Consider the following 6,988-nt stretch of genomic DNA (forward strand, 5'->3'; position numbering starts at 1 on the left):
GAGCAGAGCGGTGGAGGGCCCCCTCCTTAAGCGCGAGCGTCCGCGTTCGCGTCTGAGACGAGGTCTCTGCCGGTGCGTCTCCGGAGGCGTTGGGCGTAACGAGACACCAACTCCTCCGGGACGTGAGTCCGCGCGGTCCAGGTGGGCGTGTCGTAATCCGCCCACTTGATGAGGAACTCCGTAGTTCCGTCCTCCAAGGCTCGATGCCGGAGTAGTCGTTCGACCGCGTACTGCGTGCCCTTGGTGACCTTGTCGGCAAGGTCACTTGGGGTTGTCGTGCTCGCCCGCGCCGCGCCCGTCGGTGGTGGGGCGTACACGCAGCGGTCTGCGGAAACGCGCTCGGTAACACCATCACGATCGATCGTGATGGTTCGCCGGTCGTTGGCGAGTACCTGGTATGGCCCAACGGCGGGCGACGCGAGTTTGTTAGACGTCTTTGCCCCATCGGTGGGGTTCAGGTAGACGTAATTACCTGGCTTGATACGTGCGTTGAGCCGCCTGACGCGCTTATCGAAGTCGCGCTTGTACCGAGCCTGCGTCCGGCGCAGGCTCCCGTACGCCTTCTGGATCGTGTCGTCCAACGTCTTGAGGAACTCAGCGCGCGCGTTGCCCCTATCGGACGGGGGCGCGTCACCGTCGGCTCTACGTAGAGAGAACTCCGGCGGGGGTCGGCTGAGGACGAGCTCGAAGGGCGTGGTACTCGTCGTACGATGTACGTGGGAGTTGTACGCGTACGTGAGCGGCCCCACGTACACGTCCCAGTCGTCCTGATGTTCGCCGACGTAATTGCGTAACATCGAAGCGATCGTCCGGTTGTATCGCTCGACTTGCCCGTTCGTCTGGGGGTGGTACGCCGAAGTGTACAAGTTCGTCACCCCCAGGACACGGCACGTGCTGTGGAAGAACTTCGCGTTAAACTGCGGTCCGTTATCCGACAGTAGCGAGCGTCGGACGCCGTATTTAAATACCCACGCGTCGCAGAACGCGACGGCTACCGTGTACGCGGTTACGGTCCGCAGTGCCACAACTTGAGTCATCTTGGTGAAACGGTCCGTAATTACGAGAAGGAACCGTTTCCCTGCCTTCGTCTTGGGTAGCGGTCCCAAGATGTCGATGGCGAGGCTCTCAAGCGGCCGTGTTGCCGGAAACAACTTCAAGCGGTTGAGGTGTTTCCGCAACTTAACACGGTTCATCGCGCATGTTCGGCACCCTCGCACCGTAGCTGCGACATCTGCAGCGAGATGGGGCCAGTAGTACTCGCGACGGAGCGCGAAGTACATACGGTTCTGGCCCGGGTGCCCCGCGATGGTTGGTGTGTGGCAGAGCTGGAGAAGCCGAGCTCGTAGCGTCCGTGGCACCACGACCTGCACGATGTCAGGGTCGAAGGGGTGTCTCCGTTTGAGCACCCCGTGGTGGTCCTCGAAGAACGCGGAGTCCCTGGACTCTGACTGTCGTGCCAGTACGGTCTGGCAGAAGTCATCCACGCGTTGCTCTTCGGCTATCTCCTCTAACGTAAGAGGGGCCGGAAGGTCGTCCTGCGGAGGGGCGACCGTGGAGGCGGGCGCGCCAACTTCGGGTTGTTCGGCGCGCTCGATGTCGACAGCGTCGAACTCGTCGTTCTCCTCCCAGAACGAGGTGGGTCCTTCAAGAGCGGGGGCCTCGTCGTCGCCCCTCGGCTCGTCGCGCGTACGGACGCGCGACCCTCTTCGCGATCCGGCTTGGTTCCTTGTTGTCACGAAGACATGGACGGCCTTGTGATCGCAGCTTGCGGTACAGACGTGGTCCGCGAGCTCGTCCGACATGTCACGGACGGTCGTACCCGCATCGAAGGTGGGAATGTCTTCATCCACCTCGACGACTGGGCGAGGGTCACTGGTGACCCTTGGCGACACGAGGCGTGAAAGGGCATCGGGCACCTGGTGCACGCGCCCTGGGCAGTACTGTATGGTGAAGTCGTATTCCGCCAACCGCAGTCGCCACCGGGTAAGCCTTCCGGAACTTTCGGTGAGGGACATAAGCCATCGGAGGGCATCATGGTCCGTCCGGACGATGAACTTGGTACCTTCGATGTACGGCCGTAGTGTGCGGACGGCCCACACTACGGCAAAGCATTCGCGCTCCGTAGCGCTGTAGTTGCGCTCACTATCGGACAGTGAGTACGACCAATACCCCACGGGGCGCCAGTCGTTGGCGCCTTCGTGTTCCTGGAGCAATGTACAGCCCAGTTGGTAGGCACTAGCATCCGTGTCGATCATGTACGGCCGACCGTACCGCGGCAATGCTAGGATCGGCGGGGAATCATCCGCTCCTTCAACGCTTCGAACGCTTGAAGTTGTAGCTCGGTCGGGTCGTCGAAGTTGGGGTCCGCGTCCTTGCGCGTCATGTCCGTTAATGGGCGCGCAATCTTCGCGAACCCCTTCACGAAGCGGCGGTAGACGTTGCACGCTCCGAGGTACGAGCGCACCTGCGTCAACGTCCTCGGAAAGGTGAACGTCTTGAAGGCGTCCGCCGCCGCTTCGGCGACGCTCAGCTTACCTGGGGAAATGACGTGCCCCAGGTAGTGCACCTTCGGTTGGAAGAAGCTACACTTCTTGAGCTTGAGGGAGATTCCGGCGCTCCTCAGCAAGCTCAAGACAGTATCGAGATGCTTTGCGTGTTCTCCGTGCGTACGGGAGAACACGATGACATCATCCAGGTAGACGAGGCATATCTGCCATCGGACGCCAGATAGGATGATGTCGAGGGCACGTTGGAAGGTGGCCGGTGCCCCTTTTAGCCCGAACGGCATACGCAAATGGCGAAACGTTCCCATATGCGTAGTGAACGTGGTCTTGCCCCGGTCTTCCGGAGCGACGGGGATCTGCCAATAACCGGAATTGCAGTCCAACGTCGTAAAGACGGCTGCATCTCCGAGCGAATCGATGCAGTCGTCCATCCGGGGCAGCGGATACGAATCCGCTGCTGTCTTTGCGTTGAGACGCCGGTAGTCCACGCAGAACCGAAGAGAGCCGTCTTTCTTCGGTACGAGCACCACGGGGGACGCCCACTCGGTGCTCGCAGGTTCGATTACCCCTGCGTTCAACATTTTGTTGACTTCCTTGGCGACCATCTCACGCATAGCCGGCCCCTTTCGGTAGGGCATTGAACGTATCGGCTTCGTACCCGGTTCGAGGGGAATGCGGTGTTTGGTCGCTCGGATCGTTCCGAGCGCCCCGCTCCACAGACTCGAGTGCTTACGGAGCATCTTGAGCACGTGGACCCGGAACTTGTCATCATCGATGTATGACAAGTCGATTTCCTTTTCCCAATCCTCCGGCGGATTTTCGGGATCCTTTTCAGAGGCGGGTGCGGTGCCCCCTTCCGGCGGCGGACACTTCGCCGGTCGGCCGTCCGTACCGGCTCCTCTCTTCTCAACGGTTGCCCCCTGGGCGGAGCCTGGTCGACCAGCTCCTGCCGTTCCGACTTGATCGGTCAAGTCGGTGAGGTGTAGCGCGTGCGCGATCCCCTCGGCGATGCGACGTTCGGGCGTCAAGATCGCGAGGGGGTTGCGCTTCGCGTATCCCACGACGGTGTGCTTCGGAAGCCGCCTTTCCTGTCGCGAAAAGTTCGCGAAGATGACGTCGAAGGTCTGGTTCGGCAGGACCTCGACGACGCCGTTCGTCAGCCTCACTCCATGTCGGTGTTGGAGTGACGGCTTCGGCTCTATAAACACGAGTCCCCTCCCCGTCGTAGTAACGCGCACACGGGCCTGCGACCTCGCGGGAATGGTAACCCAGCGGGCGATTCGGATCGCCTGCGGGGCTTCGTCGCGTGCGTCAGCCCGGCTTGTCTGACGTCCGTGCCGCCTGGTTGGGGGAGTCGGCTCCCCCTTCCCGTCGACGATGGCAACGGAGCCACCTTGGCGGAGCTCCAACCGTTGAGCTTCGATGTCGATACTTCGTACGTGTGTATCGATGAAGGCCGTACCAAGGAGGACCGGCACGGCGAGCTGGTCCGCCACGACGAACGGAATTCGGAACGTCGTGTTCCTCAACCGCACGGCCAGGCGTACGACGGCCGAGAGCTTAAGCGGGTTGCTATTTGCGCCTGCCAATCGGGGCAGTGGCGCGTCGCGGATGACGTACCGCGACCAATCGGGAGGAAGGTCCGCCTTCCTCACCAGATTGTACCCCGAGCACGTATCAACGGCGATCGTGCGGGGCTTGAAGGCATTTCCCTCCGTGGCTATCGAGCCGAGGACGTTGTAAATCTTCGACGTCATAAGGCAAATGACGCCGTCGACCACCTTCGGCGTGCCCGGCTCGGCGAGATCGTTCCGCCTGGGCCGCCGGCGCCGGTTCCGACTTCTCTTCCGCGTCCTTCGGCCTTGGTCGCGGGGCGCCCTTCGGTCGGCCGCGTCCCCGCGACAAGTCGCGTTCGTACGCGGCTTGACGCGTTCGTACGCGGCTTGAATTCTACTGGCGGCCCCGGGTCCCCCTGGGTCGGGCCGCTGGCGCGTTCGATGCGCTTCTTGTTAGGCACTTGGCTCACGGTTTCCACAGTGCCTTCCTCCATGGGCGCCGGGCTCACGGTTGCCTCAGCGTCTTCGTCCTTTCGCACCGAGCTTACGGGTGTCTCGGTGCGTTTGTGCGGGGTTGAGGGAAATAATATCGGTAAACATTCCCCTCCCCCGCCGGGGACAAATAGGGGCGGGTCAAGGTTGGTTTGACAAGACGGTTCACGCGACCGCGCGAACGTAACCGTCTTTACGGGTTTTTCGAACTACCCGAGCTGTCAGTGCTATTCGCTTGGCTATCGTTAGCTAGCGCGTCGACGGGCCCCTGGCCGCGCGGATGGGGACGGTTTCCCCATCCCGACTGGCCATCTTCTACGAGGTAATCGGATACTTCGTGGCCTTGGATTGCAACGTCCGGCCGTTGCAATATTCGAGGGGCGGAGAGAACGGGCTCCCCTCCGCCTCCTTCCGTGGGCTGGGGGTGCGTCTCACCAGCCCAGTCTTGGAGGTACATGATGGCGTTCTGTACCCCTTGGGGCAACGGGGGTCGGCCCCGGTCGCCTCGCCCATCTCGACGGGGATATCGCGTATCCATCCGACGAGGGTCACGTCGATCCCTTTGATCGGTCCCCGGGTATCGGTACCCGCCCTCACGAGGGGCAAAGCGGACGCCCCCACTCGATCGACTCGGGTCACCTCGACGCGGGCCTCGGTCTGCCCGCGTAGACTGCTGGATGAGATTGCGCATTCCGGGGCGCGTCTCCATCTGATAGCGGTAGTTCCTGTACGCCGTGAACTGACGTTGTTCAGGAGACAGGAACGGGCACGCGTACATGGCGTGGCCATACGTCCGGCACAGCCAACAAATGTACGCGCTGCCATCGGTCGACGCGAAAGTCGCCGCGTGGCGTGCCTCCTCATCGGTGAGTCGAGGCACGTTAGGCAGCCCGCGGTCTCCTTCTCGACGGGAGATATCCAGCTCGGCCATGTTGTGGTTCGGACCACCCATGGCCCTCGGCGTGTGTGCGAACGCCGTTGCGAAGCTTCCGGTCGAACCGGTGGAAGCTGGCGTAGGGGGTCGGTCCCCTGCCCGTTCGAAGCCTTGCGTGATGAGGACAGGGTCGGCCTGCCACTCATCTTCTCCAATGTGGAGGGCGGTCGCCGGCGAACTTGTTCCCTGCGACCTTGGAGTTCGGACTCCCTTCGCTGCCGGCTTCGGGTCCGGCAGCCGCAACCCGCGACGAGCGCGGTAGGTTGTACCCTCGGCCGTTGCGATACGGCGAATCGTTGAGAGTTCGGTCTTCTGTTGTCCGGGCAACCTTTGCATCGTCTCTGCCACTGCGGCCCGGGTCGCAGTGGACAGCCCGCGCACGAAGTAGTGCGCGAGAGCTTGGTCTGAGAACACGGCCGTGCATCGGAACGCGGCGGATTCCAGCCGGTCTGCGAACGTGTTCTCGGTTTCGTGAGGAAGCTGTCGCGCCGACGCGACAGCGTCAAACGCTTCCCCCAACACGTCGTCGGTTAGGTAGCGTTTGATAAATTGGTTGACGAGGCCAGGCCAGCTCTTGTCGTCGTGGAGCTGGCCGGCGCGGAGGCCGCGCATGGTGTAACTCGTATACAACCGCTCCGCGTCCCGCTCGAGGAAGTGAGCGAAGACACGGATTGCCACACCTTCGGTCAGGTGCTGGGCATTGAAGGTTATCCGGATATCCTTCAGAAACGGGAGCAACTGAATCGCGTCAGTACCGTCGAAGCTCTTCATCGTGGGACGGAGCCCACGGCAGCGTTGGACGTACTTCGCGATCCGTCCCGCGTCACCCGAGGTAACGAGCCTCGAGGTGTTGTCCAACCGATACATGCGGTAGTTCGCGACGGCGCTGAACTCCTGTATCATGGTGTGGACGGGCTCGAGCCCGGGTTCGGCGGGGCCCAACGTTCCGAACGGCGTGACGGGCAACGTTCGGACGTCGACGGGGCCGGGATGCGCGGTAAGATCCGCTGGCTGGTAGCCGCCCCAGCGAGGATCGAAGGGGAGAATCGGTTCCCCTGATCCGCGGGCGACTCCTCCACGGCCACGGTCGGGTTCGTCCAGTACCCGTCGGGACTGCCGCATGCTTCCGGATGCATACGGCAGGGCTTGAGTCTCGGACGCGAAGTTCGCGTCCGCTGTCGGCTTGATGTCCTCCGCCCTCCGACTGGTGACGGCTCCAGTCGGGGGCCACTCCTGCGCTCCGGATGCGCCCGGAGGAACAGTGGCACCGGGCCCACTCGAGGGGGCTCCGGGCGGCCTCTCGGCCGAGGTCTGTTCCATCTCACGGGCACGGCGGCGCGTTGAGTTGAGCTCCGCCGCCATGTGCGCGAACGCTCCCATCTGTTCGGCTGATGGGAAGGGTTGCGGGTCGCGTCGGACCCCGGAGTTTGCTCTCGCGGGTCCACCCGCAACGTCCATGGCGTGGGAATCGATGCGCGCCTCTTCGACCGGTACCATAGGGT

This window comes from Chondrus crispus, genomic scaffold (genome assembly GCF_000350225.1).
Source record: "Chondrus crispus Stackhouse genomic scaffold, scaffold_253, whole genome shotgun sequence".
Classification (NCBI taxonomy): Eukaryota; Rhodophyta; class Florideophyceae; order Gigartinales; family Gigartinaceae; genus Chondrus; species Chondrus crispus.